Genomic DNA, 11,064 nt, shown 5'->3' on the forward strand with positions numbered 1-11,064 from the left:
GCTACTCACTTTTTTTAAGGCAAAATGCCACAGAGGCCAGGTCCAATCCCTATTGTTATAGAAAGTGCCGTTTGCCTTGTGACATCACACCCAGAGTGCCTTGCATGCCGGACATGGAGTGGACAGGAAAGGGAAGAGAACCCTAACAAAGGAAAGATGTTGGGAACCTTCTTCAGGCCTACCTTCCTTCTCTGGCTACTCTCAACCTGTCCCCTTCCCCTACCTGTGTGAGGCTGGCTTTGTCATGTCAGTGCTGCCTCTGAAACAGTGTTCCCAGGAGACCTCAATGGGTACGTTTCCATGCTCTGAGGGAAGGTGTGTCCCTTCCTCCTAGAGAATAAAAGCAGTCAGCATCCATTTTTCCACAAGGGAGCTTTGGAGCCACTCAGCCTAGCTGCATCAGTCCTGCCACATATTGGATAGACTCACACTGGTGAGATAGCTGATTGTTGTGGCTCTCATAATTGTGTACCCTTATCAGTCACAATGCCACAACCAGGCATGGCTTTTATTTAGGGATGTACCTGCCCATCAGACCAATTTAGCCAGGCCATTATTATAATTTAGATCAGAGGTGCAGAAGTGAAATTGCTACCTCATTCTGCATTGACTTATTTGAGCAGCTGTCAGGGATGCACAAATGAACTTTGAACCATGAGCTGCCGCTGTCATATCAGTAGACACCTTTTTACTCTATAATTTTAGCATGAAGAAAGGGGGTCCAATTAGCAAACCTCTCTTTCAGATACAGAATTACCCACATAATTGTATACTAAGAAAAATCAAAAAAGCGAGGGTGTTCATACCCGCGCCAAATGGCCCTCTGTCATGGAAAGGCTGAAAGCAATTGCATAGGTTCAGTCTGTTTTCATGGACGCAGCGTTCGTGGAGTCCAGTAGACCATAAGATGGCTGTTTTTTATCGGAAAATAGAGCTTTGATCAACGTCTGCAGAATCATCCCATGATCATTCAGTGTGAGAAGAACAAAGATGTCCTCATGTAAACAGCCACTCAAGCATGTGACGTAAGTATGAGATAGGCTCTAAAGACCGTGATAAAGGCATCAGCCCAAATGCATTGTCCATTCTTTGTTTGGTGCATTGATGATCATGTAGGGAAGTCTTAGTAACAGGGAACCTAGGTATCAATGGAGAGCTGACAGTGGTCAGTAGAAACGTAACATCACACCATACCTTGGCAGCCTGTACACGAGGCTGAAGTATAGACATTGATTCTCTGACACGCTAAGAACATGCTCCGCCTAAGGTGCTAGTGGGCAGAAATATGGCTATTGGGTGTCTGGTGCTTTGGTGTAAGTAGCTCCTGATTTTTTTATTTCCAAATCTTGCGATGCTTCCTGCATTGCCTGTGTTTTCTCATGAAGTTAAGCTAATAATCACATTAGAGTTCTTCCCCTTAAACTTTATGGGTAATCTCCTCTATACTCTGACCTTCCCATTCCAAACCTTACAGAATTTGGCAATGCATTACTCTGCCTCGAACAATGAACCTTCCTGTAAAGGAATCCTCATCCACAACAAACACATCTGTTCACTGTGTGCCATGCTCCGGACTGCGCTCTAACTCTAGTCATTTGGAAGACCCAACCCATTAGATAGGCCAGATCACTAGGGAGCGTATGCACAGCATTGCAGTTGTCAGTTAGCCCCGTATCCGTTTGCTTAGCAGATTTATGCCCCTTTGGATCAAGTAATGTTTTTGAAAATAAACAGTATGCTCTCCAAGATCTGACCTTGGAACCAATGTAGGTGCTGCAGATCCCATTGGGAAGAACATCCATAGCTCACATCTACCAGACCACCTTCTTTTTTGACTGTCATTGATACAGCAAATGAAACAGAAAGCAGTCACTAGAGTGAGTGGGACAGATAAAGATTTAGTTTTAAAAACTGGAGCACATGTGAGGAGCAGAGACAATGCAGAGAGAATGTAATGAATGAAGCGTTGGTGGGAAGAAAGGACCACAGACATTTCCAATCCAGTGAGTAAAAGGAATATGAGACAAAGGAAATGGTGGGCCGGGTGAAAATTTAAAGAGGGGACGGGGCTGAGTATCAGTGGTGTAGATGGAGTTACTGTGGAGGGTGATGTGTTGCAGAATTTGAGGGACGCAACACTTTGGTGAGTTGACTTTAAAGAGGGGATTCAGTGACTAATGAGAAAGAAGAGAGAGTGTGTGTGTTTATGTGTGTGTGATGATCATCAAGTAACATATTGAGGAGGAGGAGGAGGAGGAGGAATGATGGCTGAGCAAGAGGAATGAGAAGGGAGAAGTGGACAGGCAAGGGCTGGAAGACCTTCATACATCGCTGAAGGGTTTTAGTAGACAAGGCTTGTGAGATGAGTGTGACAGACGAGGACAGGGATTACCTGTCAACAATGAATAGTGTGGGGATGTAGACTATCCGTGGGGGGGGCGGGCACGTTCCATGAATGATGCGAAAGAGTAGCACTGACGAGGAGCACGGGTACATGACAGATATTTGGAAGAGTTTGATGCAAAAGAACGGTGGATACCAATGGAGATGGCGGTGGGGGAAGAATGCACAGGATAAAGAAAGTTGGACGACTGATGAATGGTAGCAGTGAGTCCACTGCCAAAGACAGAGGAGGGTGATTCTGAAACACTGTTGACAGATCTGAGGGACAGGTGGAGGCGTGGGAGTTTTGGATGAAAGGATGTAAGCTTTGTGCACAAGGCAATTATAATCAGCACGAGGCACACCTGGAATCGTCCCTAGGTGATCAAATAATATGTGTTTTGTGTTGTGCACCTGTCTGGCCGTCATGCTCCCAACCTCAGAAGAATGAAAGGCTGTGCCAGCTGTGCTGGGGTTTGAATCTGTGACCACAAGTCACTGCATGTTGTTGTGCCCATTAACCACTGTAGCAGGCGTGGGAGGGGATCAGAGTGCTTCGTGGGCAAGATTGCCAGCAAGAAATGCTGAATAAACCGGGGGAGTGGTCGGTGATTTCCATTCCCAACAAAGAAGGGTTGAAAGTACAAGTGGAGAGGTGGGTTATTTGGGTGATTGGTGGAATTGGTTAAGAAGAATGCTAATAGGCTCTTCCCATGTTTTCTGTTTCTGCAGGTCTTCTGGGTGGGCCCGCTGGTTGGTGGAATCCTGGCTTCCCTGGTGTATAACTACATTTTGTATCCCATCCAGCTGACTATGGCGCAAAAGTGTGCAATCCTGAAAGGGAACATAGAAGTTCCGAATGAGTGCTCCCAGACATGATTGGTGTCAATGCTAAGGGACCCCGAAAGAGGAGGCCAGTAACATAACATAGCATATTAGTAGCTTAAGCAGTCTGTTAAGGAGCCTCCTTGCCAGATCATCCACGATTGGACGTCTCATCCATGCAAGTGACATTTGTCCAGGAATAAGACACGTTTTAGGTCTGAGGCTGAGGTTCCCTTCAGACCTACCGGAAATGAAGAGAAATTTGGTGATCGCAACTCAACTCTAACTGAGAATTAATTCACTGTCTTTTAAACTTATATGAAGATGAGTATTTCTGCTCAGGAAACAATGTCTTCAAAGGTCAGGGTGCAGAGCTATTCCTAACAATGTTGCTTTGTATTTCACCACTTCCTTTCAGACAACTTCACGTGATGTGTACTCGAAGTGTTCAACCCAGTATCTTTTTTGTTTCGGGGACATCATGGCAGCCAACGGGTCAAAGCAATGAGCAGCGGTGGCCAGCGCAGAGGGCATGGCTGCACCAACATTGGAGATGCTCTGCAAAGCGTTCACTAAATCTGTATTTGGGGGGAACGTTCTCCCTTGTGGGGCATGTTCTTCACCTGCAGTGCAGCCACTGGAATACGTTCTCAAGCAGGCGCCCCACTTGCCTAAACTGCCAGCAGTCCTCATTAAGGCCACCTGCTACTGGGAAACCCCCTGCAAAACAATATTGGCACAACCGACCCCTTTTCAAGAATAAGAACCTCGCCCCTCAACACTTAAATGAGTAATGAAATGTTCACGTCATGGGGCTATGTGTACTACTTCTACACCATCACTGCACCCAGAGAGCTACTCGCTAAGCACTCAACACGCGGGGCTTGACGCGCAAAGACTATGCAGTTGCAACTAAGTGTGCCAGGCGCTCTTTTTCATCAACTGTTAACAGCTTTACAAGCGTACACACATTTCCATGCACTTCATGACAAAGTGCTCGCAGTGCAGGATTGAAAAGGCAAATGGTGCAAAGGTGCATTTGGCTCTGCACTGCATGCACATTTCGGTCGTGGGAGGGGATGCGAAGCAACAATAGTTTTCGGGATCGCACCCAGTTACCCAGAAGCTGTGCCCAACACAATGGGATACACAAAAAATGTTATGTATTTACATTATACAAAAAATCGATTACAAACGCTAAATTGCATGTGCCAATGTGTTACGAGTACGCTACTGGCTGTTTGTGGTGGTTCGCTGCCAAAGTGCGTGATTTATTGGTGGGATCGTCGTGCCTAGCATGATCCAACCGCTTCTGTGCCTGAAGGGATATTGGATTAATTTCACCAATCAATTCATGTCTACTTTTAGGAATCGAGTCACTCCGATCAGTGTTGCCAGGTCAGAATGAGAAAATAAGCTGAATGCCCCTTCAAAACAAGCCCAAAAGAAGCTGACTCCAATATGGATAAGCTGAAAAAACAAGCACACACCTAAAACGCTCCGGATAAGTCACAAAAGTCAGATTCACCACACTAAATTATAAACCTACAGAAAGGACATAGACATAGTGTGTTACAACAACGAAAAAGGCTTTATTAAAGCTTCATGTTTTTGGCACAGTCCAATAACTATGTCAGGGGAAGTGAAAGAGACCATCATCTGCTTCCTCCTCCACGTTGTTTTCTTCCCCGATTGTGTAGATATGCTGATTAAAACGTTTCAGCATTTCTGTGCTTGGCTCAAAGTTCGAACAGCAAATTGCTAGTCTTCGCAGCCCAAAACGAATGTTCAAAATGCTGCTCAGTGTTTGCTGCCTCATTCGGTTCCGTGTTTTAGACTTGACAATGTTCATCTGTGAGAACACTCTCTCAACGTCTGCATTACTTAGCGGCATTGCAAGTAATGACAGGGCAAACAAGGCCAGTTCTTTGAAGCACCGCTCCCCACTGGCATCTGTAAAATCGAAAACTTCCACCCAGAACTCAGTTGCCTGCCTGTCATCTTTTACTTTCCAGTCCTGGAAAGAAACCGCACGATACTGGCTGTCCAACAACCCCACATCTCCTCTGAACAGCTTCAGCATGGATATATCTGACAGGGTGGGTTTTACCTGCGACAGTATCAAAGATGGTGAGAATGCTGCCATGGATTTCCACACAGCAACATTTTCGGGGAGTCTTTGCTGCACCTGTCTGGCAGCCTCAAAAAGAAAGTCTCTGCATCTTCCTTTCACAGTCAGCTCCTGCTCCTTAGAAATGACATTGTCTGCAAGTGCAATGTTGAACATTGTTCCAAATGAAATTGCAGGTGTCGGCAAGTGATTACGGTTGTCTCCCAAATCAATTTCAATCAGGCCTGCATCAGATGGAGGGATACATTTGGGGATAATAATTCTCACAATTATTCCCCTGTAGAAGCTTTGCAGAGAGTCCAACATTTTAAATGCATTGCCACAATCCAGTTGGAAGAGTTTGTTTAACCGTACAAACTCTTGCAGTATTGGGGTCAGAAAGGTGACATATAATTTGTTCACCGGGTCACAGTACATTTGATACAGCAGTTCTGCATCATAGCACCGTTCTTTGTCCTTGCACAACTGGAAATGAAGTTTTAGTGCATCCCACTGCTGTAAAACACGCACACAGCAGTCATAGATAGAAAGCCAGCGGGTGGCTGACAGCTGCACAAGCTTCAACGGCTCCTCCCCATTGTTAATGAGAGCATAGATCTTTGCATACTCCCTTTGCCGCTGTGCACTGCGTGAAAACCAGTTGTAGGTACTACCCACAAGAGACTCCAAGTTGCGTGGTAGCAGTTCAACTGCTTTGCTTGCGCACAGCTGAATAGAATGGCACACACACTTTATGAGGATGAGGTGCTCGTTCTGTTGCCGAAGTCTTGTGTAGACTGAGTTGTGCCTCCCAACCATGACACTGCAACCATCTGTTCCAATCCCCAGGCAGTTGCTGAACTTCAGGCCAATGTTTCCAAGAAACTGCAGAAGCGAGTTGGCAATGGCTTCTGCGGTTTCCCCTTCCAGGGTGACCAGCCCCAGAAAGGTTGAAATGATCTTGTTGAGAGACTGACTGAAGTACCGTACCACAACACACAGCTGCTTCAATGTCGTTATGTCAGTGCTCTCATCAATCACCAGAGAGTATGAAGTGTTACCAATGTCCTTTATGAGTTCTTTAAACATGCATGGTGAAATGACTCTGTTTATTAAGGCTGTACACTTTGTACGGTGCAGTTTGATTTCCTTTTTGCATGCGCTTGCAACCAGCTCCCCCAAATGATCTACTGAGCGGATTGCGGTGTGACATGAAACAAAACAGGCCATTTGAAGCTCGGTCTTCAGCAGGGTCGTGTCACCTAGTTTGGGGGTAGCAGAAATGCCCATGTCCGTGAGTCGGGCTGTAGAAAAAGGCAAGCAATTTTTCCTGTGCTTCTCTGTATTTTTGTGCTGCATCAGGTCAGCATGGTGTGCACGGACTTCTGTCTTGCAGAATCGGCACGCTGCTTTTGTTTGGTCACCCTGGACGGGCCGGATCCAGTCCTTTAAATCTGAGCTCCTCTCCCAGTCTTTGCGGTATCTCTTTCCGTATTTGCCCCAGCGAGACAGTCCAGCCATTCTAATAGAAGAACATGTGTGGGTCATTTGATCAGTTCCTTCAGCATGTGGATAGTAGCTTTGATCAATCTTACAGAATATTCTTTAAAATACAGAATTTGCTTCACATTTTATCAGCCCCCCCCCCTGCTTCCTTGACACTATTAAAACAGTCCGTCACACAAGGAATGAATTGCCATTTGCATAGGTGGCCCACCAAGAGACCACGAGAGGGGAAACACACACAGCAATGGGCGGGCAAGGCATCTCTGCTTGCGGAGGCCAAGCTTCCCGGAGGCCTAGGGTCATGGCATGCGCTGTCTCCCACCTGCTAATTGCGAAACTGAAAGCCCACAAGCACAAGGTTGGAAGTTTGAAATGTACGGGGTGCAGAAAAGTGGAAGTCTAAAGTTTAAACCATAAATACAACACGCCAGGACATTTTATGGTGTGCTGGTGGGGCTATGTACCTGCTGCCGGGCTGCTGTTGGAAAGTACATTTAATTCGGATCAGTTAATTATAATGCTTCAGGGGTCGTACATTCACTCTAATATATCTATTGCCACGTGAAACACCAAAGTCTGCATTCATATCCATACATGCGAGTGCTGCTATGGCTCAGGCAATAGCTCAGTGTATTAAACACGTGTGGCAGAGATCCTAGCTATGCCGGATCACTGCACCAAGTTCGGGCAGGGCGACTGCCATTCCCATGTTTGAGGATGGCCATGCCCATCAACTCATCACCCAAGCCACGCACCCAACTGAGAGCCGGCCCTCGACATCCCTCCCCACCTAAAACATTGAAATCTCCCTACCGCCCGTTTGCAAATAAACTCTTCACCGAAAGTCAGAGTGGAAGATGAATTACTGTTTCAAGAACACAATTCAGTACGAAAACATCACTGAACAATGCAGGCAGCGTGCGCAACGCTGAGAATATGCTGGATTCACTGCCAACAGCGTGACACAACCATTACACTAACGTACACAAACACACTTTGTACGATCGCACTTCAGATCGAATGAAATCATGGTGCTGCTGTGCTGTTTAGAAACCAGTATGCCCACGTAAAAAGCTTTGGAAAGAGGGGATAACATAACGTTGCAAAGGGTGTGTGAAGAAAAGGGGGAGGGGGAGAGAGCAAGAGAACTGGGAGATAAAGTCGTAAAAAGCGGAACACACATGACTCACCTTACTGAAGATACTGAATGAGGGGGGGGTGGGTCGCGACTCCCGGTCAGGCTGCAGGCTGGATCCTCTGGGGACTGACAGTGATGCCGGGCAGGAGCAAAACATAGAAGAAGCTGGCTCTGGCTCACTGGAGACGGCAGACGAGTGGCTGCTGTCAGTGCTCTCTGCTCTTAGTGGCACTGGGGTGTTTTTCAAGCGCTTTTTACGCGGGCAAACTGGTGCTGGTATGAATGAGTCAGTCAGTCAGAGAGTGTTAACTGATGGCAGTTGCACACCTGCAGAGCGGTAAAGCTGCCTAGAATGCAGGCCCACTCCCCATGCACCAGCGCACCTCCCCTACCATTACAATAACAGCACGAAACCATTCAGTGACTAATGGCCCATCATTAGCAGTTTGGTGCTGGCATTGTAATGGGAGGGGCTGACCTTAGGTGCAGGGAGAACTGAAGTGTTCTTATTGTTGTGCTTATGAAGAAATAAGCACAACAATAAGCAACTGAAACACACGATAAGCGGACTAAACCCGCGACAAGCGACCTATAAAAAAAACACGCGACTTGGTTAAAAAAAAAGCCCAAAGTCGCTTGTTATAAGCGGACATGGCAACACTGACTCCGATTCGTTTTCTTCGTGAGGGAGTTTCCCTCATTTACATAATCCGTCCTTGACCAATCTGTAGACAATCCTGTTTTACATTTGCAAATTGAGCGATTTCCCTGTTCTGTCCATTCCGCACCCTCATTGCTGTGCCCAGTCGTGTTTTCGCATTAGACATGCGCAACGTAAGCAGAGACTTTTCTGTGTGCAACAGACTTTTTATAGATTCATGTTCATGTCCACTAGGAAACCTGAAGAATCAGGCCTGCTGAGTGTATTCAAATTAAGACCAGGAAGATGAAGCACATTTTTGGGGAGAGATTTAGGGCAACCCGGTCTCCAAAGCAGTTCCTTATTTCTTAGGAAAAGTGGACCTAACATTAACTGTGGTGAATGGTGGCTGCATGGTGTGACATATGCAATGATCATCAGAACCATTGTCCATAAATCGTATTAGTACCGGGCGAGGGGGGGATCGCCAGCCTCCCAGCCAATGAGGAGGCTCAGAACGGGATCCTTACTACACAGGAAGGACCTCGCACCGAGGCTCCACCAACTGGGAGGCCGCCATCTTCCCTCACTGGGAATGAAGGTAAGTGCGCTCACCATGTCCCCTGCCACTGCTTCTAACTCCCAACCCCCTTTCCATATATCCACTCCCCTCCATACCCCACTTACCTGCAATGCTCTGTCCCTCAATGGCACCAACAACAGGACTATCCCTGGCTAATTTCCGTCGCGCTATTAGCTGCTGTGGAAAGGGAGAAGGGACTACTTGTAGCCCCTTCTCCTCATTTCCTGGCAGCCTTTTTCTTTGTTTACTTTATTTAAATATTGTTTTAATGGCCACTATATATATAGTCCCTTCTCCCTTTCCATGGCGGCTAATCACGCAGCAAAGATGCACTGGGAAAAGTGCATTCCCTCATCCATGGTGGCCATTGTTTTTTCTTTTTATTTTATCGAGTTGAGAAATGGTTTACATGCCATTTCTCAGCTTGAGAAAAAATACTATTAGTACCCCAGTACAACGGGCTGGGGTACTAATGGCAATAGAACCTAAGGAGGGTGGACATTACTGGTCGCGTAAGGCCCCCCCCTTCTATGTCTTTATTAGTACTCTGCATCCATTTTATGACTGCAACAATGCCAAATATTGGATAAAATGAGGGTGTCATGAGCCTGAGAATCCCTTACCTCGTCCAGTTTCACGCACCGCATCCCATGATGTTCCTTCCTTTTCAGAGTTTCGGTTGCACCTTCAAGCAACTCTATTTTCACTATGCAGTGGCTAATTGCTTCTTATTCACTTTGCTGCCTAGGACGCCGAGTTCACAAGTATGGAGCAGCACTCTACTGCAGCAACCGGCATCTCCTTAATGAACACCGCAGCATACCCACACCATTTGTACTGCCTTTCGGGTGTCTCTAACATCAGCTTTAACCTCATACTAAATCAGACTATGGAGGAGTGGCGGGAGGATAGCTGCATAGAAACTGAAGACAGACTTAACAGCAGCCCAGCCCCCCCATGATATTAATGATTTTACCAGTGGTCCTGTTAAAAGTAGCAGACATGCTACTGTGTACACACATGAGTTAAATGAAATAGAATTAAACAAAGATGAAGAAAAAACTCAATTTTATAATATATCTATATATTTATTTGATTTCATTGCATTGCAATGTTTACAAAATAATGAAACAAGAAGTGGATCCCTTTCCCAGGTATATTTCTCCTTGATACATTTACTTTAATATTTAACAAGAGCAATAATGAAATGAACACAACGTCGCAACATCGATCTACACAACCTGTTGGTTTCCTGCAAGTGTCTTATTACTCAATTTCCTTGTGGGAAGATATTCCATATAAAGAATACTACTGCGATAGTCCAAGCTATAGTCTCACCGTTGATCAACGCTGACCAGCGGGTCTCATCGGTCATTGTACATCAATGGTTTTAGAAAAATGTCACGCTCTGTAGTCAAACCCGGACACAACATAATTACGTGCTTGGTTGGCTCCACTTTGTTGGAGTTCATACAGAATCTGAAGGTGTTGGAAGAGGTAAGACCCCAAGATCCCATAACCTCGTTTGTCATAATCAGGTTAAGGCGTACTCTCATAAAGGTATTTCTGAAAGACCTGTTAGGGAACTTCAAGAGATATGGACGTGGCTGTTTTAAAAACTCAATGTGTTACCAAATGGGCAGTAGAAATACTTCAAAGTTGGCTACATCAAAAAGGGCTTTCACAATTCTTTGAGAATGAAGCAATTCCTATATTTGTGACCCTCCTGCAGCAGTTTTATGCAGAGGAACGCACAGTCTCTGGTTCTGAGTACCAGCCGCAAAGCTTGATTACTCTTCAATCAGAAATCAACTGGTACATCAATAATACGCAAACTTAACATAATGCACAATTAAGAATTCCTTAGTGCTTGCAATGCT

At 45.8% G+C, this 11,064-nt stretch overlaps 1 pseudogene; it reads left to right on the forward strand.

The window, feature by feature from the left end:
- Positions 1-3,261, forward strand: part of LOC138447963 (aquaporin-5-like) — a 176,122-nt pseudogene extending 172,861 nt beyond the window's left edge.
- The last annotated feature ends 7,803 nt before the right edge of the window (positions 3,262-11,064 follow it).

The sequence above is a fragment of the Ambystoma mexicanum genome, chromosome 3q (genome assembly GCF_040938575.1).
Source record: "Ambystoma mexicanum isolate Mex_15411 chromosome 3q, UKY_AmexF1_1, whole genome shotgun sequence".
Classification (NCBI taxonomy): Eukaryota; Metazoa; Chordata; class Amphibia; order Caudata; family Ambystomatidae; genus Ambystoma; species Ambystoma mexicanum.